Consider the following 23643-nt stretch of genomic DNA (forward strand, 5'->3'; position numbering starts at 1 on the left):
CATTAGACTTTTCAATGGCAACATTAGACGAAAGAAGACAATGAGGAAATATTTTTAAAGCATTGAAGGAAAAGAACTTTGAACCTAGAATTAAGTATATTAAATTGTCATTTAAATGTGAGGACATAATAAAATATTCTAACATATATAATGCCCTAGAGGCTTGCCAAAATAAAAAATAAAAAAGACCCACAGAAAAGACACATTTGAAAGAAGTGCTCAAATAATAAGAGAAATAAATCTAGGAGATACTGCAAGTGATATGGAAATCAAAGTTGATAAAATATTCTAGTATGATTTTTTAATGAAAAGAGAAAGCTTTTGAGACGTGTCAATTAATTCAACCATTGTGGAAGACAGTGTGGCAATTCCTCAAGAATCTAGAACCAGAAATACCATTTGACCCAGTAATCCCATTACTGGGTATATATATACACACTCAAAGGATAATAAACCATTCTACTATAAAGACACGTACACATGTATATTTATTGCAGCACTATTTACAATAGCAAAGACATGGAACCAACCCAAATGCCCATCAGTGATAGACTGGATATAGAAAATGTGGCACATCTATACCATGGAAAACTATGCAACCACAAAAAAAGAATGAGTTCATGTCCTTTGCAGGGATATGGATGAAGCTGGAAACCATCATTCTCTGCAAACTAACACAGGAACAGAAAACCAAACACTGCATGTTCTCACTCATAAGTGGCAGCTGAACAATGAGAACCCGTGGACACAGGGAGGGAACATCACACACCAGAGCCTGTTGTGGGGGTCGGGGGCAAGGGGAGGGATAGCATTAGGACAAATACCTAATGCATGCAGGGCTTAAAACCTAGATGATGGGTTGATGGGTTCGGCAAACCACCATGGCACTTGTATACCTCTGTAACAAACCTTCACGTTCTGCACATGTATCCCAGAACTTAAACTATAAAAAAAAAAAAGAAAGAAAAGAAAAAAGAAAGCTAAGACAAGAGAAAGGGAAAAACACCCATAATAATCAAAAACTAAAATTCTAAGAAAAATCAACATGATAAGAGGTAGAGAAGTGAAGATACTAAGAGAGCGGAGAGTTTGCCAGTATATTTGTTTTGTGAGAACAAAGAGAGTTAGAAAAAGAGAGAAGGAAGGAAGGACAGGCGAGAGAGAAGGAAGAAGAAAGGCTGACTTTGAAAATCATAAAGAATACAAATATGACTCTTAAGAGCAGCCACTACAAAATTAATATTAGAATTAGAAGAATATGAATATATCCAAGGAAAAGCAGGAATAAAAAATTTAAAAAGAAAAATATACTAAATGGAAAAAATAAAAAGATAATAATAGAACTAAGTTTTAATGTAATAGTCATTTGAATATAAAATAAACTAATTAGAAGATAGAAACTTTCTAATCGTTTTAATCCAACAATATATTGATTACAAGATGCATACTTAAAAACACACAGAAAGTTTAGAAGTAGGATGGAAAAGATAAACTAGTGAAACATGAACCAAATGAAAGCTTGATAGTGATCTTAATATCTAAGATTGGTTTTAAAGCTAAAAAAATTGAAAAGGAACAAATAAGAACATCACCTATTCATAAAAGGGGAAAGAAAAAAAATAGATGGTAGAGCCAACATACATGCATCTAATACAACTTCAAGTGTACAAAGCAATAGTTATCTAAATTGCAGGAAGAAATATATTAATAAAAATGTTTGGTTTTGGTAGATTTATTCGAAATGAATATTTCAAGCATGAGAAAATAGCAGAGATATCAAAATCCTAAATAACAATTATCAAACTCTAGCAAGTATATAAAGAGTACACATGGTAAGTATGCCCCAATAAACAGAGAATATAACTTTTAGCTCATCCTCATTAACAAAACTAGACCACATATTAGATTATTAAAGCAATCTCAGTAAATTACTAAAGAACAATATCAAACAGACTGTGTTCTTCAACAATTATCAAACAGAATTAGAAATTATCTACAAAAAGATAAATAGCATATTTGGAAATGAAACCACATTTTATTAGACAGTTCTTGGGTTAAACAGGAAATAATAGAGGAAATTTAGAACTATTCAGGACTGAATGATAATTAAAATACCACAAAATCTATGGGAGATTAGTAAAACCATACCTAGAGGAAAAAGTTAGAGTTTTAAATAAATTATCAGGAAATGGAAAAGTTAGAAATAAATTATCTAAGCATGCAACTAAAAAATTGGGGGGAAAGAGTCTTAAAGCAAGCACAAAGAAATAGAAAGTAGGGAAATATTAACAATAAGAGCAGAAATCAATGAAACAGAGAACATAACAGTAACAGAAGGTTAACAACTCAAGAGGTTTTGTTTGCTTCCTACTAAAAATAAAATATAAAAGCCATCTGACGAGACTGATTTTCATACAAGAGAAAAATTACATGCCCTCCCAATAAAGGAAGGAAGGAAGGAAGGAAGGAAGGAAGGAAGGAAGGAAGGAAGGGAGGGAGGGAGGGAGGGAGGAAGGGAGGGAAGGAAAGGAAATAGCTGTTAATATATTTGAACACGTTGATAAAACAAATAAAAGCCTAAAACAATTTTTAAAGACAAAAAATAAGAGATTTTGGAACTTTAAATAAAGCAACAAATACTTAGAAGAGCTAGAAAGGAAATGCAATGACTTTCCTGCCCCAAAACTAGCCAGACAGTTTATGGGAGAGTTCTATAAAATTTTCAAGGAATGATGAATTCCAATTTTAAACATTGTTTCTAAAAATAGAAAAAGAGGTGAAAGCTGCTAAGATTATTTTATGAGAAAAATATAATCTTGATTCTAAAACCAGATAAACACAATGTAAGAGGGGAAAATTTTAGAGCCATTTCAGTTATTAATTTAGAGGAAAATATACTAAACAAAATGGTAGAAAATAGAATTGACGATGTGTGGGGGGGTTTGTGTAACAAGCTCAAAGGGTGTTATCAAGAAATGTATCAAAAATCTAATGACATAATTTACTACATTCAGTATAAAGAAAAAGTATGTAGTAATTGCATATAATTTGTTAAAATGCATATAAACAAATTACATCATATATAATAATAGCAATTGGTACAGAAGGAACAGCTGATAAGGTTTCACACCTATGAAGGATGATGCATTCCATCTTCACTACTATTTTTAACTTAGTACAGGAGATCAATGTTATAAGCGAAGTAAAAGAAAAGAAAGATAAGGATTGGAAAGCCAGTGATTAAATTGTCTTCTAGGTAGATATGATCATCCGTCTAGAAGAACCAACACAATTGCCAGATACAAGATTGACCTTAAAAATGAAAATAATTTCTCTGTGCTATCAAAACTCAACAAGAAAATGTTATTTTGAAAAAAGGAAAATACCAATCACAATATCAACTAACTCGATACTACAAAGTATCTAGAAGTTAACCTCACCAAAAGTACACAGGACCTCTGTAAAGAAAATGTAAAACTCTAATAAAGAACAGAGAGGAGAATAATACAGATGTCATAAATTAAGAAGATTCATGCCTTTGGATAGAGGAATAGTCTAAAGGTGTTGATTATCTATAAATTAATATGTAAATTAAGGCAACTGAATTAAAATCTTAAGTCAAATTTCTGTGAAACATGATACGCATACTCTAACATGTATATGAAAAAAAAGTACCAATAGATAAAGTCATGATTAAAACAAAAGACTAAATGGAACAGACTTCCTCTGCAAAATATTGTTAGAAAATAGATTTTTAAAATTCTCTGTGGTATTAATATAAAAACAGGTATATAGACCAAAGAAACTGTCAGAGATCTATGACATTATAGGAGAATGTACAAGAAAGTAGTACTGTAAATCAATGAGGAAAGAATTCGCCATTTTGGCAGAAACTGATTCAGTAGAGAAAAACAACTGAATCCCTAATTAACACCACATAGGAGAAATATAGAATATCTTTATAATGTAGGAATGTAGAACTTCCTAAAAATTTTAAGTGTTAATCCTAAAACAATAACTCAATGAAGTTTATGGCAGCAAAATGTATTATTTCTGTGCATTAAACACCAAGAAGTCAGTTAGAAGACAGATATTTTCAATGTTTAAAACTACAAGGAATTAATATCTAGAATATGGAAGAACTGCAAATTAACATCAAGAGGAGAGCATCTCTATTAGAAAAATGGGCAACTAATATAAACAGACAATTCCTAGAAGAGGAAATCCAAAACCTGAGAAGCATATCAAGAGACACTCAAACTCATAAATAGTCAGAAAAAATGCAAATGAAAGCAACATTAAGATTTCACTCTACACCAATTAGACTGGCAAGAATTAGAAAACTGGATAATGCCAATTGTTGGGGGAAGGAATTAGTTATATTGGAATTCCCATGCATTGCTGATCGTAATACAGGCTAATGCCATTATCAGGAGAAACAGCCTTCCACTACTTACACATACTAAATGCACACATTTTGCAACCTAGCAAGTCTGTTCCTAGATTACATAGCTAAAAAAAATTTCATACAGGTCCAAAAGGAGACGTATTCAAAAGCACAAATTGACGAATGGGATTACATCAAATGAAAAAGCCTCTGTACAGCAAAGGAAATAACAGGGTGCAAAGGACACCTACAGATTGGTAGAAAATATTTGCAAGCCACACAACTGGAAAAGAGCTAATATCCAAAATAATAAAAAGAACTCAAATAATTCAATAGCAAAAACAAAGAATTTTTAAAACTCAACTTAAAAATGGGCAAGGACCCTGTATTAGTCTGTTCTGACACTGCTATGAAGAAATAACTGAGACTGGGTAATTTATAAAGAAAAGAGATTTAATTGGCTTACAGTTCTGCAGGGCTGGGGAGGCCTCAGGAAACTTAAAATTATGGTGGAAGGGGAAGCAAACACGTCCTTCTTCTTGTGGTGGCAGGAAGCGGAAGAATGAGTGCCCAGCGAAGGGGGAAGCCCCTTATAGAACCATCAGATCTGTGAAAACTAACTCACTATCTGGAGAACAGGATGGGAGAAACTGCCCCCCGTGATTCAATTAGCTCCACCTGGTCCCTCCCACAACCAAGTGGAGTTAATAAGTGTTAGCAAGGATGTGGAGAAAAGGGAACACTTATACACCTGGTGGAAATGTAAATTAGTAGAGCCATTATGAAAAAACGTATGGAACATTCTCAAAAAACTAAAAACAGAATTACCATATAATCTAGCCATCTCACTTCCGGGTATTTACCCAAAAGAGTTGAAATCAGTTTGTCAAAGAAATGTCTGCGTTTCCACATTCATTGCAGCACTGTTTACAATAGCCAAGTTATGGAATGAGCCTAAGTGTCCATCAACAGATGAATGCATAAAGAAAATGTGGTAATGTATACATACACCATGGAATACTACTTAGCCTTAAAAAAGGAAATTATTTCATTTGCCACAACATGAGTGGAGTTGGAGAACATTATGCTAAAATAAGCCAGGCACAGAAAGATGAATACTGCATGTACTTATGTGAATCTAAAACAACTGAGCTCATACAATGAGAAAGTAGAATGGCAGTTACACAGGCTGGAGGGTGGGAGCATAAGGAGATGGTGGTCAAAGGATACAAAATCTCAGAAGGAATTTTTTTTTTTTAGTTCTATTGCACAGCACAGTGAATACAGTTAATAATAGAGTATTAAACATTTCAAAATTTCTAGGAGAGGTAATTTCAAATGTTCACACCACATAAAATGTTAAGTATCTGAGGTGATGGGTAAGTCAACTAGTTTTATTTAATTATTCCACGTTGTATTCATAAATCATAACATCACTTTGTACCCCATAAATTCATGCAAATGTAAATTATCAATTTACAATTTTTTTAAAAGGGGATCTACTGGAGGTGTTTGGAGGCTGGTAGAATTGTATGAAAGACCATTGGTCTGCTTAGTTAGGCAGATTTTAGTTAGAAGTGAGACATTTCAGTAATATTTTAGTTTTTAGTGGTGGTGGGAAGCAATATGCTGATTTTGGAATCTGGGTCTCAGACACACGGATTTAAGATTCTGGGCTGCCGAAGTCAGCTTAGGGAAGATAGGTGTGGGGGAGGAGAAAGCAAACAAGCCTAAATCCCTTACTGTTCCTACATTACAGTGTTTCAGCAAATATTTTGCAAAAGGGTTTTCTGGATGAACTTCAAACCACAAGAGGTTCCATTTGGCGGCTTGAAGAGCTGTGCAAATGATTTTTTTTTAAGGAAATGAACATTGTTTTAGCTGACATTTAAACCTCTATTCTCTTTTACTAGCCTGTCACATTGCTTCATATGTGTTGGTCAGACACACTTTCCAGAAGAAGAAGGAGATATTTATAGGATTGTAGAACTGTAGTATGGAATCCTGGTATCTGTCATTTTTTGCTTATATAAAAATTCTATCAATAGAACCCAGAGCCCTGACCAGCTTGTGTCTCTCTTATGGATTTGGTATCTCCCATGGAAGTAGCAATTTAAAATATCAACAGAGTCTAAATGAGAATGACCCTACCTAGTGATCTTTTCAACTGTATCTCCTCTTATTGGCTGGAGTCTGAGACACTGTAAACCCAAGGATTGTGTGAAACAGTTTGGGTTCTTTATTTCATTCCATTGCTCACAGAAGTACATTTGAATTTTTCAGGCCATATGACTATATTTTTGGATCTATAAACACAGTCTGCATAACAAATAGTTCTTTAATGAACTTACTTGACGTAATCATTGGTGTTGAGTTGGATTATGAATCTGCAAACCCAAGGTTTTCCATCCCTGCACTAGTCTTGAACTTTGCCTTGCTGAGGTGTGATTCATAGGCATATGAATGTGTGTGGCATGAATGCATGTGTAACAATATGTGGAATAAGATTCTGCCTCTCAACCATCGTCTCAGCTGCTTTCCTGCTACCCCCACCTCTCAACTGTCTATATAAGCAGAAGACTGAGGAAGTGTGAGAGAAGGAGAGGAGAAAAGAGACAGAGAGAGAGAGAGAGAGAGAGAGAGAACCACTGCACTGGAGGCATGGAATGGAGACTACATATGGTAATCATTAGTGCTATCAATAAAGTACTTTTTTTTTCTCTTTTGGGCACATAGTAGGGTTGGTAGGATGTCTCAACCCTTCTGTTACATCAGGACCATGTGACTAGTGGTAGGCCACGTGTCACTTCTAGGCCAGTGCTGTCTGTTACCATTCAAATGGTGGCTTCTATGTAAGCAATAATGAATACAGCCTCCCTACCAACTAGTGATAGAGAAGTAACTTAAACAAGAATTTTTTCTTTGTTTTTTTAAAATTCCTGAGATTTAGGAGGTGTTGTTACCACAACAGGAATTAGAGGGAGTACAATGATTTTTTATCCTTCCCACCAACTTAGGTCCTTGTCATCCTCGAAGATAAATGTAAGTGCAGCAAAAACGGACAACGGCCTCTCTTCTCCTATTGAGTATTTGCTTGGGTAATGGATGTGATGCCTATTTGAGCCAATGAGAAATGAGTGGAAGGAAGACAGCAAGGCAGAGAGAGGGGTAGTAGATCAGTTGACTAAACATTCAGTGTTTTTCGTATCAAAAATGTGAGTGATTCTGGCAGACAAAAGGAAAACCCTGTGAATCATCCAGGCTAATTCTACACCAAGTGCAGTTCATCAAGACCACTGCATAAGCAAATGTTCACCTGGGAGGCCAGTCTGCCCTTTATACAGGCCCTGTATCCAATTCCTGTAAAAGATTTACTGGGACCCTGTCTTCCATACACACACAGCACCTTACTTGGCAACAGCTGAATTTGAGATACTTGTCCCTTTGTTAATCTCTGATCCTCTTCCCAACAGGCTGAAGGATAAAAAGAATACAGAAGAGAAGAGGAAAGGGGAGAAACACTGCTTTTTCTTCACTGCAGATCAGTAGCCACAGTCAATCCCAGAAGTGGGCTAAAATATTAGATAAGGTTGTTACTGGACTTAATAACTGCAGGTGACCAGAAAGCTCTGACAAAATGTTCATGATACTATTAGAAGACAGTAAAGCTAGATCTGACAAAATATGGTTGAAGGCAGTGATCAGAGAAAGAAAAATTGTTTTATGCTCGCACTGCACTGAGTTGGAAATGTTCACAAAAATAGTTACATATCTAACTAAAAATAATGATTAATTTTTTCTAAAGCACTCAGGAACTCATACATCCAAATGAGTGTTGTCATTCAAAGAAATCTCCAAGGCTACACTTTTCATACAGTAATGCTTTCATTGCTCAAAACATTTTTGGAATTGCCTTTAGAGTCAGTTTATGAGCCAAAAAATAAAATATCTCGTTATAGTCCCGGCTCAGCCTTCCTTGGATTACTGCTTAATTTGCCCTCCTTCACTCTCTCCTGGCTTTATTTAGCCTAATTCCTCACTCCTCCCTCTCATTCTATCAAATAAGGCAAGTGAACTTCATGCTTGCTGTGTGCATCAAGGGACGTAAGGGGTTGGGAAGACAAAAAGAGGAAGCAAGGGAGTTTTATGAGGAGCAGCCCATTTGGGTGTTGCCTACTGAAAAGCTGTAAATTGCTATCAAGGGTATTGCTGATTGACCATCGCAAATGTGATCCCCCAAAGGTGAATCCCATTGAATTTACGAAAGTATTGGGGGCTATAAACCAAAGTCTTATTAAATGTTAAGAGATTCAAGTTATACAAAATATGTTCTCTGACCATAATGGAATTAAATTATAAATCAATAACAGAAAGATATATGGAAAATATCCCCAAACATTCAGATACTAAATAACACAGTTCTAAATATCTCGTGGTCAAATGAGAGATCAAAAGGAAAATTAGAACACTATTTTGAACTGAATAAAAATGAAAACACATATATTGAATTTGTGGGACGCTGCTAATAAGAGCAAATTAAGCCCAAAGTAAGCAGAAAAAAGGAAATAATGAAGATCAAAATGGAAATTAATGAAATAGAAAACAAGAAAACAATAGGTAAAAGCAATGAAACCAAAAGCTGCTTCTTTGAAAAGATCAATAAAATTGATAAACCTCTAGCAACACTGATCAGGAAATACAACAGCAAGAAAACACTAATTATCAGTAGTGGGTGTAAGAGTTGACATCATTACAGACTGTACAGATATTAAAAGTATAATAAGGGAATATTATGAACAACTTTGTGCTTATAAATTAGAAAACTTAAAGTGAACAAATCTCTTGAAAGACACAAACTATAATTCTCACTCAAGAGTATGTAACCTGAATAGATTTATTTCTATTAAAGAAATTAAGCTTATACTTGAAAACCTTCCCACAAAGCAAACTCCAGGTCCAGATAGTTCCACTGGTAAATTCTAACAAACTTTAGAGGAAATAATACCTATTCTATACAAATTCCTCCAAAAAATTACAGAGAGGAGAAAACACTTCTCAAGTTAGCCTATAAGACCAATATTTTCCTTATACCAAAACAAAGACATTGTCAGAAAACAAAACTCCCAACCAATATCCCTCATTTACATAGATGCTACATTCCTAAACAATATCTTAAGAAATCAAGAAACTATAGAAAGGATAATATATCATGACCTAGTAGAATTTATCCTTGGAATGTGACATTGATTTAACATTAAAAAAATCAATCACTGCAACTCGCCATTAAAAAGTTAACAAAAGAACAACCACGTGATCATCATCATTAGGGAAATAAAAGAGAAAGAAAAATCAAAGATAAATAATCCTAGGATTATGGCCTGAAAATGTGACAGGTGTCACAGAAAATTCCAGAAGAACAAAAGAGATGCCAACCATTTGGGTTTGATATTCAGGAAATTCTTTGTTGACTTTTTCATAATAGTTTCAGTAGAAAGATGAGGATAATAGATTTTCCAAGGCTGATGAATAAAGAGGAGTAAGTATCACTCATGACTAAAAGATTGCTGTTATTTCTAATCAACCCTCAACCCTAATCACAACCCTTGATACAGGAGAGGAATATTTCACCTCACTTCCCATCTGGATATAAACCACAACAGATGAATATTTTGCATCTTTGGTCAATGTTAATTTAGACTTGGTCTACATAAACCCCAACCTTACTTAGAAAGTATGTAATCTGAAATACTCTGAAGAATTTCTTAGCTCCCAATTGTCATTTGGAACATAGAAATTAGGGGGAAATAAATATTCAGTAAAAAACAGATGCTTTAGACCAAATTGGCAAATTTAGAAATAAATAAATCACCAGGAATACATGGCACCCACCCAAGGGTCTGAAAGAACTCGAGGATGAAATGGTGAAGCGGTTGGCCAAATTGTAACCTTGAAGTTACAAATAGCCACATGCCACCATAGTAGCTGATTGCCAGAGCAACTTCTTTCTATGAAAAGGGCTGCAGAGACCTGAGAACCACAGAAAACAGGTCTAACTTCCAACCCCCGTATGTTGTTAAAAACTACAATGAAGTGGAAACCAACTACAATCTCTTGTTTAGTGTGTGTTCCTCACCCTCAGAGGTAGCAGAGCAGTTCTGTGCAAAACAGCAGATGGAAGCTAGAAGAAGCACTCTGATGCTTATTTCGCCCCTATTGAGATTGTAAGCACCACACCCTAATTCTCATCTGCAAAATGGGAATAATGTGTACTTTACTCACTTCAGAAAAGTGTTGGGAGATTGAGAGGAGATAATAGAGATTCTTCCACTTTATGTTAAAGAAATTAAGCCTAAACAAATCTACGGCATTCATGTATTAAGGAGAATAATACCAATAATAATACAATAATTCTCTTCTACTAAATGCCTACAGGAAAGAGGAAAATCTCCAGTGATGGTTCTTCCATTACAACCTCGCCAGCTGCTTCCTATCCTGAGGATAACACTCAGGTTTTCTGGGGCTATTGAGTAAAGATAAGTAAATATTACTCATGAGTAACAGGTCGCTGACTTTGAGTCCTTCTTCTCTCCACTAAACTCACAAATGTGCATACTTACACATTAATACATCTGTTAACTCTTATCAGTTCTCTACCAAATGTCCCTAGAATCCATTCTTCATTTCATTCCCCCACAACACTGACCTAATTCAGTTTCTGTTATGTCCATCATGCTCTGAATACTTACTGAGAGTTTTCTATGTGCTGGGTATCATGCAAGATACTGAGAATATGATGGTGAATAAGACACGAGTCTTGCTCAAAAGTTTCTCAGACTCAAGTGCTGTTGGTGGAGATTTTCTGCGTAAAGGAGATCACATTATGTGGCACATTTAATACAGAGAGTTAAGTCTGACAAAGATAATAAGAGGGTATTGATAGAAGAGGGTGTTGATAAGGATGGAGGTTCTATGAGAGATGAGGCATGTAGTCCAACATAAGGTGGTCAAGAGAAGCCTCCTAGTGAAGGAGATTATTTAAGCTAAATCTTCAAAGTGAAGGCTGTAGGACCATTGCTGTGTAGAGGAGAGGGAAAGGTGTGTAGGAAACAAAGAATTCTAGTCAGGAGCTGCAAAGAATGTTCAGGAAATTATAAGCATCTCTGGATAATTGGAACATGATTTGTTAAGGAAGGGGCAGAAGTCTGGAGAGGGAGGCTGGAGCCAGATGTATGTGGGTCCTGCAAACTGTGTTAAAGCAATCCACTGTAGGATGAAGAGGATGTGGTGCCGTGTGAAGGGTTTTATGCATAGAGGTGACACAAGTTTTTTTTTTTAGCAAAACTTTCCTGTCAGAACCCAGCCCTACATCTCTGGTGTGTAGCCTCAAAAGCTCAGAGCATGTGACACCCACCCAGCCTTGTCTCTGCACACAGATCACACCTACACATAGAAGAGCTCCTTCGTGATATCACCACCCAGAGACCCGGCCTCACTTTCATCCTGTGGGGCCAGGCAGCACCTCACCGCTCAAACTAGAAAACTGTTGGGACCTCTTACGTTGGCAAACAGCCACATGACTCTCTTCTCCAACTGAGGTCCTACCGATGATCGTCCTTTTTTTTTTTTTTCCTGATTCCTAAATAGCTTGGTGTTTCTTCCTCCCTGATCCAAGTGCTAGCATCACATTTCTCCAAAGCCCTTGCCCTATGCTCTCTAGAGTCTCGATTCCTTGATTAACAAATTACCTTACACTCTTAATGTCTTCACTGAGGGTCTTCCTACTCCCTGATCTTAATGTGGTTGTCCCCAAAACCTAATTCTCTTGCAACCATCTCAAGTGGGTGGTCCTGTTACTCACATCATTTGAAACTGGAAGGCATGCAGAATTGAAAGTCAGGCCCCAAATCCTCTTACCTCCAGCTCCCAGACCATTATTTCACCCTCTTAAAAAACAACCCCAACTCCCTTTCCCTGCAGCATGCTCAGTGCTCATCAGCTTTGTCACCTACTGCCCTCATGGACATCGTTTCTCATCTGCTGGTATCTTTGGGATGCTCACCAAGTTCTGCCACTATCCTGAGGGTTCCAAACACTCTGACTTTCTCAACTGCAAAGAACTTCTCCACCCAGAGACCTTGTGTTCACCAGAAATTGTTTCACCCCCAAAGAGTGAACTATTTAATCACAAAAAATTCCATCATTCTAGTATCCTCACTCAATTATACCTATAAGACCAGTTCTCCCTGCTCACTGGGATTTATAGTCCATTGTCCTCTTTAACCTCTCCTCCCTCCATCCCCTAAGCCCATAGGCATCTTATGCACCATAATGCATTATTGAGTCATGTTTTTGCTGATATGCTATATTGAGTCTTTATGGAACCAATTTACTTAGCACTTCCATTCTCAGACATCTCTGTCCTGGGCTAAATGAGGTACCCACGTATTGTCAAAAACAACTCCTGACCAGTTTCTTCATATTCCAAGACTCTTCCCACTCTAAAAATTCTAGTATATCACTTCCCAATTCATCTTTTAAAGCTGAGCTATGATCACCCTACTAACCTGATCTCAAATCTTCAAGTGATACCCACTGCTTATCAAAACAACTGCATCTATCTGAGATCATGTGCTTGTACCTCCTTCTGATGATAGAGCCATTTCCTATGCCTAGCCGGATCCCATGTCTCCCTCTACCCATGACACTCTGAGCTGAAGACACGCCACTCAAAAGGGAAGACTCCCCTTCACCCGCATACCCTCTAGAATCATGATGCAAATTTGTATTACTTTATTCCAGAACAACCTACAACTAACCTCTCTGTTCTTACCTCACTCTCCTCCTGCCCATGTTTAGTATCCCCTAATCACCCTGACCTCACTTCCCAGCCAAGTTCCAATAACCCACATATTTCTCTTCCTTGATTTCCTCCACATCCCACACCTATCCCAATCTCTACCCTCCAAAGGTAAATTTGTGCCTGTCTTGTGAAATGCATCAGAGATTCGGCTTTGATTGCAGTTGTAATATTCATTTCTCTAGTTTAGTACCATGTCTCCCCAAGGTCTTTTCAGTGACTTCTGGGAAAACTCGGAACCTTCCACACCCATGTTGCATCCAGTGCTCTGTCTCCTTGGCTGCTCCAATCCCGCCCACAGTGCACCACCATGTGCTTGCCTTTCCTGGCAATGATAGAACCAGTTCCTGTGCACAGCCCTACCCTGCCTCTCCCTCTGCCAGTACCACTCAGCTGAAGCCACACTACTCAAGAGGGAAGATTTCCCTTCACCCACACACCCTCTGGGACCATGATCCAAATTTACATTCCTGAAAGTGAGCTTCTGGGTATTCCCAAAATCTCACAGAGGGTTTGTGTGAAATCCACATTTTGAGTTTCTGCCTGAAGCCTCTCTTCCTAAGAATCAGAGGTAAAGCCATGGAGACTGACTGGCAGAGAAAATCTCCAAGAAAAATGAAGTGTTTTCTCTGAATTCCTTTCCACTCCCCCTCTTCTTATCTCTGTCATCCACATTCCCCCCTGGAGTTCCATTGCAGGCCCAATCAATAAAGGGCTTTTGTCTCACAGTGAAGCTTTCTGTGCAGTTTGGTGTGAACACAAGTCAGTAATTCAAAGCCTGGTCCCAATTCTGATGACCTTGAGAAGCCACTGCTCTTCTGAATGGCATACCTCCTAGGGCTCCTCCATACCAGAGCTGTTGTGAGAGCTGTCCAAGACGAAACAGCTGGGATAGGGCTGTGAATTGCCAAGCATTACATACGTGCAGGCTTCTTAAGGGCAGAGATCTTGGCTGTGTCACCTACAGAAAATTAATTAACCTTCCAAACCTCAGGTTCTCAACCTATAAGATGGGGCTGATATGGATCATCTCATAGGGCTTAGATAGAGAAGTAAATAATGTATGGACAATGCCTAATAGTTACATGTTACTGGAAGGTAATCATACATTCCAGTGTCACCACAGTGGTGATGGTGGTGGTGATATTCCATGAAAGAAGATAATGATGGTATCTCTGTTCTGAAAACTGAAAGTATCATCCTGCTTATATAAAAGTCCAACTGGACTTTCACTGATGTGCTGATCTTACCCCAAAACACAAAGTACCAATTACACTAGAAATTCTCCAAATAGTTTCCTGGTTGCTCATAAAACATCTGAAGATTTTCTACTAAAGGAGTCTTTAAATTTTTCTATATTAGGATGCTATCCAATAACTATAAAATATTATTATTTGTAATGGCATATATAATTTGAATGTTTCAAAATCTATTTAAGATACTACAAAAATTCTATTGCTATAAAAATATATTTGCAATGTTGGCATATTATATAGACATACTTTTATAACACCAGTTTAATTGTTCAGAGCCAAGTTTAACTCCTTTTTTGTCTGGTATATTTTTGCCCAAGACTTAATTCGGGACTGAACAGTCCAATATAAGAAGAGCAAAAAAATCACCATGGGGTAATTTTATATTTTCAGCACATTGTGTCTGGCCATATATTTTTAATATCATAAAATTGACTTGTTCTGTAATATTTTGATTGGAGATTTATGCACACTGTTGCCACATTCTTTAAACAGATGTGCAGTAAATTTGATGAAAAAAATAATTCCTTTCTCCTGAAACTAGGACACTTACTCATTTAAATAATATAGAACAACAACAGTCACTGTGGATGTTTTAAAAACACAGGATGTTCTTCAAAGTAAAAGGCCTCAAAACGTGCAGTCACAGTTTTATTCCCAATTAATTGCAGACTTCAAAATTTCTAACTGGTGTACTACTGTATTTCTCATGATGGTCACTCCTGTCTCATGATGGACCATCATGAATGGTCACATCTCATGATGTGTTGCAGTGGCAACACAAAACATCACGAACCAAGGAGAAGATTGGCCTTTTTGTCAGAAACGGCCGCCCCATGCATGGGGTTTAAGGTGACTCTGTGTCAAGGACCTACTTACAGCCATTCTTAGAGGTTGCACAGAAAAGTAGAGAAAGCCCTGGCTTTAGAATTATACATCCTGCATTCCAGTCCCAGTTCTAGAACTTACCACCTGTGGAACTCCTTTCTGCTTCAGTTTCCTCATCTGTAAAGTTGGGATAATAAAACCTACTTTGCACGGAGGTTGTAAGAGTTGAATAAAATCTTCCCTAATGTCTAGAACAGTGCATGGCACACAATAGATTACAAGTTGTATTTAGAATACGTATGTATTTTGTTGTAACTCTTAACATGCTGATGGGGAGGTATATCCTTGGTCTAAATGGGTTCCGGGAGATAAGGTGAAAAGATCTTTATAAATCTGCAACAGTTACTAGGAAAAAATGAAAACGAAAACGCAACACCCATTCCTTAATGGTAATAGATCTTATATGCAAAATAACAATCACATGAAAAGCCTCTTCAAATCTACCTTCTTCGAGAAGTTTTCTTGAAAGTTATGGATATCAATGACTTTTACATATCATTTTGAACAATCTCCCTAATTCCAGAAACCATGTACTCTAAAGCATCTGAAATAATTTACACATTTTGTGTAACGTTTTTGTTCAATGTTCCATTATTATTAATCCACAAATAGTCTCAAGTGTCATTTAAATAAGTGGTTTCCAACTTTTTCCCAAGTGAAGCCTTTACTAAATTATTTTTGCCAATATCCAAAGAGACTGATTTGAGTTCTTCCCCCCACTGGGTAAGATGCTAATGAATACTAGCAAAAGCCAAATGTCAAAACACCAAAGGGAAACAAGGGTATTTAGATTATCTGCTAATGATAAATAATTAAACAAAAACTATATTTTAATTTCATTCATTACTTGGCCTTGGCAAACTTTACATTTGGAGTCATTCTTAATAAAACCTCCCCTTACCTCATGTACCTCTCCAGCTATCAGTCCATTTTCCTCCCCCCTTATACCAGAACTTCTCTAAAGAGTTTTCTTTGTCATTTTCACTTTCTCCATACCTTTCTTTCTTGAACCCATGCCAATCGATCTGCGTGCCCAGTAAACATTTCACTGAAATTTCTTTTGTCTAAGTCACAGATGACTTTCACATCAACAAATTCAGTGATTAAATTATTGTCTTTCTTTTATACTTAGAATTTCTCAGGCAATATTTAGAGTATTAAAAAGTATAAATGATTCAATATTATCTTTGCACCTACCACCAAGCTTAAAAAGCAAAAATATTACCAATACAATTGAATGTTTCTGTGTATTGTTCTCAGATTGCCTCCCCTTCCCCCATTCTTGAAGTAACTAGAATCCTGAATTTCACACTTTTCATTCCCATGTATTCCTTTCTATTTTTACTATGTAGCTTCCTCTAAACAAGACAGATTTGTTTTGCACGCTTTAAGACTCTATAAATGGTATTCAACTGCATATATTCTTCAACTTTTCACTTACTATAATGTCTATGGGATACATCCATGTTACTCTAGCTCATTCATTTTCTCAGCTGAATAGAATTCCATTGTACATACACAGTATAATTTACCCATTCTCTTGTTGATAGACATTTTGGGATGCTTCCAGTATTTTTCTAAAAATAAACAGTGGTTCTTTGAGGACTCTTGCATTTATCTCAATAGCAAATTCTTAGTGCTCACCTTCCTTGGCCTCCTGGGGACATCTGATACAGGTGATCACTCCATCTTTAAAATGGAGTTTTAACTTGACTTCAGAAACACGACATTCTTATTTTCTTCCAACATCACTGCCATGTCTCAGTCTCCTGTGACAGCTCCTTCTCTTTCAAATCTCTAAACGTTGGTGTGCCCCAGGATAGAGGTTTTGAAAAGTCTCTCTTTTCCTCTCTCTTTTCCTCTCTCTCTCCCACTCCCTAGATAACCCCATCCACTTCTATGGCTTTAAATACCTCTGTTTGCTGATGATTCCAAAATATGTGTATCATTAGCTCTGCCCTCCCCCTCGTTCTTCAGGCTTCTCTATCCAACTTCCTATTCAATATCTCCACTAGGATGTCTAAATTTAACACATCCAACATTGAATGATTTCCACAGCTGCCCAAAGCTTTTTCCTCTCCAAGTCCCCCTCATTTCATTGAGTTGAATCATTCAATTTGTTGCTCCAGATAAAAGAAAAAGCCTTCTCTATTTATCCTGTATCTTTATACTACTTCAAACATTTCAAATTCATCCAAAAATCCTGTGACATCTACCTTCAAATATATTTCAAAATAAACCACTTCCTCATCACCTCCACCTCCACCAACCACTACAGTCACTCACCCAAATTATGTAGTAGCTTCCTAACTGGACTTCCTACTTTCATTCTTCTCCCCCTACAAGCTACATTCCACAAAGAAGCCCAAGAAATGTTAGAAAAGTAAACCACATAAATCATACCATGTTTTTTCTCTGCTCAGAACTCTCCAGAAGCTTCCCAAATCACTCACAGTACGATCCATGCCCTTCCCCTAGCCTGTGAAGCTCTAGATGATCTAGCTTTCTAATTCCTCACCTCCCTCATCTCCAGCCACCCTCCCTTTCCTCACTAGACTCCTATCACCCTGGCCTCTTTGCTGTTCCTCTTACACACTTAATATTCAGTGCCTCGGGGCCTTTGCATCTGTTCTTCCTTCTGCATGAGTTGCTCCTTCTCCCCCTAGACTTGCGCAGCTTGGTTTCTCATGTCATTCAGATCTCTGCTCAAGCGCCTTCTTCCCTATCTTCTCTAATATGTCTCTACCATTGCTCCCTATGCCCTTACCAGATCTCTCCACTTGCATAATGGTCTAATGCCTTTGGAATTCTGGGTGCTTTGACTTATACTCCAAGTGTTTGGGAATCCAGGTCAAATCAGAATTTTTCAGCATTTTTGTCTGACACCTGCACTACTATGATACTTATGGAAAAAAAGAAATAAGGGACAGGAGCTTGAAGAAATGTAATCATAGGTTCAAGTGCTAAAGTATACATTTTTATTCTGATTTTGGTCCGCCCAAACCACTGACCTACAATCCAAGATTCCCTGAATGTTGGTGTAGACAGAAATGCCCATATCCATCATCTGAAACCTACCTCAGACTTTCATGGAATCATCGTGGAGATCTGGTGACATAAACTTCCCTTGTGGGAGCTGCAGGAATAAACTGATTCATTTAAGTACTGAACAACCATGATGCACAAAGCTCTGGCCTCAGCCCTGCATAGCAACACAGAAGTGCAAGGCATAGTCTGTCCCCACCCCCATGTTCCAGAGGCTCATCTTGAGGTAAATGACACACTGTGAATTTGAGAAGTGATAGACCAAGTGCAAATAACAAGTGATGTGCTGCAGAAGTTCAGAACAAGGTCAGCAAATAATAACAGCTAGCATTTTTTGAGCAATTAGTGTGTTCAAATCTCAGAACTAAATGATTTACATACATTATTTTAGTTAACCTTAAAGATAATACTTGGAAGCAGATATTACTCGTATCTTCATTTTGCAGATGGAAAAATTGAGGCCCAAGCTTACACAGCATGCAGTAAATAAAGAGCCTGAGTTTGTTTCATGGCAAAGTCTGAATTCTTTCCTGCATGGTCTGCACTGAGAGGCTAAGTACAATGTCACCCACTAGGAGTTCTGACCTCTGAGCCTCAGGAAGTCACCACAGTAGCACCTGGAATACGAACAAGCTGGAATGCGTTCTATTCATAAACATTTAGTTAATGCCAACCTTGTGCAAGGAACTGGGGAAATAAAGATAGACAAGTCACAGTTGCCATCCTTACAGAGATCACAACTGGGTCAGGGAACAGACACCACTAAAGAGTGGGCTGTGAGACCAGATAGTCTTGACTCTTACAGGGTGGCTTGGGCAAGTTGCCTCACCGTTTCATACTTCAGTATAGGAGATGCCCTACGGATGCATCCAAGGACTTATATTCTTCTGAGAAAAGGGTTAGTATGTTTTGTTTTGTTTTTTTATTGTAGGCAGGATAGCTATTTAATGTTCTGTAGAAATATGACTTCATTATTGTCTTTATTTGGAGATTAAGCATGACTTAAGGAGATGTGTATGGGTTCCAAGCTGACAGGGATGGAATGGTTAATTTTATATGTCAATGTGGAAGGTGTTTGCGATGAGATTAACATTTAAATCAGAGAACTTTGAGTAAGCAGATTGCCCTCCTTAATGTGGGTGGGCCTCATCCAATCAATTGAAGGCCTGAATAGAACAAAAGGACCAGCCTCATGGATCAAGAGGAAATGGTTCCGCAGACTGCTTTCAGACTTCCCCTGCACCTTCAGCTCCCCTGGGTCTTCAGGCTGCCGGCTCATGCTGAGGATTTTGGACTCACCAGGCCCCATAATTGTATAAGACAATGTCTTATTTTATATACCTATAGATAGATATAGATATAGATGATATAGATAGAGATATAGAGAGGAATGTGTGTGTGTACTGTTCTGTTTCTGTTTCTCTGGAGAGCCTGGGCTAATACACATGGGAAGCACTAAAGGTTCTGAGCAGAGGAGTGACTCAATTTAATGCAAGCTTTATAAGGGCCACGCTAGCCCCTCTGTGGAAGGCAAGCATGGAGGCAAGGAGACTGGTTCAGAGGTGATCTCAGTAATCATGATGAGAAAGGACAGCGGTTTGCACTGGAGTGGTCAAGGCAGACGTGGTGGGAAGTGGTTGATTTGGGATATGTTTTGAGGATAGTGCTGATGAGCTTCACTGATGGATTAATTATTATCATTGTAGAAACTATGACAGAAAGTGGTAAGTGCCATAATTAAGGGACACATAAGGCCATGTAGGATCAAAGATTAAGAATAAATTAGTTCCTCCAGGAAGCTGAGGGTTCAAGGGACCTTTGAGCTTGGTCCCAAAGAACAAATCTTGTGTAGAAAGCTGGGGAGTGGAACATACTAGGCGGGTAGAGAGACATGTGCAGAAAGATGTGAGCAGGAACACACACGGCACATCCAGGGAAGGCCCAAGTAGCCTAGGAAGTCCTGACCAGAAGATCTGAGAGGGAAATGCCTGGAAAGGCGTTTGAAAAGGAGAGTGGAGAGGTAGGCAAGGCTGTCAGCAGGAGCTGTATCCTAATCTAATCAGGCGATTGTACGTGAGATGATGCCTCAAAGGAGCCGAGGGAAGCCAATGAAAGTGCCTGAACAGGCATCTCCATCCACAGCTGAAAGTCCCCAGTCACCCTGAGCAGCTCACACCACCTTGTCCCAAGAAGCAAAACTACCACTTTCAGAATCAGATCCTGCGGATACAGACTTATATTCATCATCTAATGCTAGGAAAATTTACATCATTCTGAGATGAAAAGAGCAGTTGAGATATTCCCTCCTAAAACTTAAATTTGCCCTCCCTGCTTGCTAAACACATTTTTTATAATCTAGCAGTGATCTTTGCCTATTAAGCATCTCTGGACACTGAGAAGTGATATTGATTTGTTTCACTTTTACTACTGGAGGTATTTATTCCTACTTGCACTCTTGCTTCTTTATCTTGTTTTTTAAAATATCTATGACAGTGGTAGAACTTGAAGCTGATGACTCATGATTTGGGGACATTTGAAGGAAGATGGCTGCTGTAGGATGGGTGAATGTTCATCATGACTTCTTGAACATTAACTGGGCATGCAGTCTTTCCTGGCTTGGCTAGACAATGTTTAAAAGGACCCAAAATCAGTACTTAAAGAAAGGTCCTTGGTTTACAACCAGTTACCTCATTGCTTTAGGCCCTACTATGTGCCAAGTGCCATGTTCAGAGCTGAAGACATAGAGATGAAGGCAAGGAAGGTCTTTGCCCACAAAGAGCTCACAGTGGGTATCAAATGTGCCAGTAAAACAAACAACTACAACAGGAGGTGGACAATGCTTTAATGGATATGTGAATACTATTAAAGTCACTGGGAGCACAAAAGAAAGAGCATTCAGTCTCAGAGAGGTCAAGGAATCACAGGAGGTGATTTGCAGCTGAGATGGGAGGGATGCAACCACCACGCAGACAGCAGAAAGGCATTCTGCGGAGAGGCAACAGCAGTGGAGCAGAACACACCTCTGATGCCATCTAACATGAAAATTCCAGCAGTCTATCCACTCACTACAGCTTTACCAATGACAAAAGTTCAGCAGCTCATTCCACATTGGCTACTCTGAAAAGACATTAGGATGCTGGTTTTGTAAAGAACACATGGCAAGCATTTTGTATTCCCAGTTTTAATCAAAGTGTCTACATAATCAGCTTTATTTCCACAAGTATTGCTTTGTGGTCAGCCCTCCTTCCATGATGTTTTCACTGAGATCAGAAATGTCTTCAGTGGCACCAGCTGAGTGGACTGGGTCTAAGGGAGCCGCTGGCTTCTCTTGGCTGCCATTGATGGACAAAGTTATAGGCAGGAGAGAAGGTAAAAGAAAGAAAGAAAAAAGTAGAAGGAGCATGCCCCTAAATCTACCCTAATGTGGACCTCACCAACAGCAGTCTTCTCAAAGGGTCCACCTCACCAGGTCAGCCTCAGTGGTCCTCTGGTTGAGGCAAGGTTTGGGTGTTGGCCTGGCTGAAAAGGCTTGCTGCCACCAGGGCTCCTCCATCGAGAGGCAGGAGACCTCCAGTTTGAAAGCTTTCCAAAGGCCCATGGAAATGTCTTGGGCCTGAAAAACAAAGCAAAACAAAATAAATTGGCTCCAAATATGAAATGAAAGTGTAAAATTAAAATTAGGTGTTTAATTGAACATCTACAAATGTAACATTATGTCAACTTCATTAATTGTTCAATTTAGTATTCACCCCCCTAAAAAAATTTTAAGATTTTGTGATCCCATGAGAATTCCTAAGTTTAAATGTCCTTGTCAAAAATCACCCATTATAAATAATTTTAACATCAAAATTAGAAAGTAATTTCAAATTTTACAGCAACAAAAAGAGATAAATTTACTGGGGAAAGTAGAAGCATTTATATCACACCATATGCTTGGTATGTTTGCAACCATCTAGGATAAGGCCCCAAAGTAAGAGAATCTAGAGCCCAGAGCCTACAGAATTCTTAGAAGAGTGCTGGATGTCTTCCAGGGTCTTTCTTGATTATTTTCTGAAGCTTCTTGACCATCATCTTTCACCAAGACAACAAAAGCCATTCTGAACCACTTTTGAGTGATTCTGAACTACTTTTGAGTGATTCAAAATGTTCTCTGGTAATAAATAGTGCTCACTTGGAGCTATGTTTGACTACATTGTCAGTGCAAGCTCAGATTCTTGGAATGTTTTCTGGGATTCCCAATAAGTATAAAATGTCTTTCCAAGATCTCGCTGTTCCTAAGGGTTGGATTTACTTGCCGAGTAACTTGACAAATGCCTATCACAGTGCTTTGCCCATAGCTAGTACTTAATAAATATTTGTTTGATGAACCAGAGCTTTTTCTATGAGTCCCCAATACCTTTTAGATGCCTACCTCTAATGCAGTCTGTGTGTCACATTGCATTGCAGGGAATTCTTTTTCTTTTTGCATGATCGTCTTCACTTAATTGTTAACTCTAGGAGGGCAGGAAAATATTTTATTCATCATTATATGTCCTGGACCTAACATAGTGCATACAAGGTGTTCAACAAGTATTTGTTGAGTGAATGAGAGGATAAAAGAATAAGACGATAGATAGATGGATTGGTAGATAATAGGAAGATAGATAGATAGATAGATAGATAGATAGATAGATAGATAGATAGATAGATCTAAAATATTAAAACAAGAGTTTCTCCCAATAGGTCCATTTCATGCTAATTCCTGTCCTAATAATAATTTTAGCTGCCAGTTTTTGAATGTTTGCTGTGTACCACTGCATTCTAAATTCTTTTCCATATTCTCATTTAGCCCTCACATATCTATGAAGAAGGTAGTAGTAAGATAATGAGACAGAGATTCAGAGAGATCAAGGTACCCAAGGTAATACACCTAGGAAGTGGTAAGATGACTTTTGAATCCAGTAATCCTAAATTCACCCCACAAGTTTCTCTTATTCTATTCTATTATGTACTGTTGATGTGCTCTTTGTGGTAGACTTGAGATCACAGGGATGTAGAGTGGGATAGAATTTCTTCCCAGAACAAACACACTCGACAGCTCCCCAGACCAACCTGTCCTGATGTTTTCCTGGGACCAGAGGCCAACCATACCCTTTAATAGGAGGCAACTGCCCACTAACTCTGCAGCAAGCACAGAAGAGAATGAAAAGCAAGGGAGAAACAAGAGTTGGCAC

The 23643-nt window shown here is 38.0% G+C and overlaps 1 long non-coding RNA gene across 4 annotated transcripts in view; it reads right to left on the bottom strand.

Annotated features, from left to right (window-relative positions):
• The window catches only part of LOC107126550 (uncharacterized), a 340932-nt gene extending 318891 nt beyond the window's left edge, over nt 1-22041 (bottom strand). For 2 of the 4 annotated variants that reach the window (XR_012426618.1, XR_010581393.2), the window contains exon 1: nt 21865-22041. This is a non-coding gene — a long non-coding RNA (uncharacterized lncRNA). Of the gene's footprint in view, nt 1-4853; nt 4956-21864 lie in introns of those variants that run through there. The other 2 variants (XR_010581341.2, XR_010581359.2) reach the window with 1 other exon arrangement.
• Nucleotides 22042-23643: the final 1602 nt, after the last annotated feature.

The sequence above is a fragment of the Macaca fascicularis genome, chromosome 1, assembly GCF_037993035.2.
Source record: "Macaca fascicularis isolate 582-1 chromosome 1, T2T-MFA8v1.1".
Taxonomy (NCBI): domain Eukaryota; kingdom Metazoa; phylum Chordata; class Mammalia; order Primates; family Cercopithecidae; genus Macaca; species Macaca fascicularis.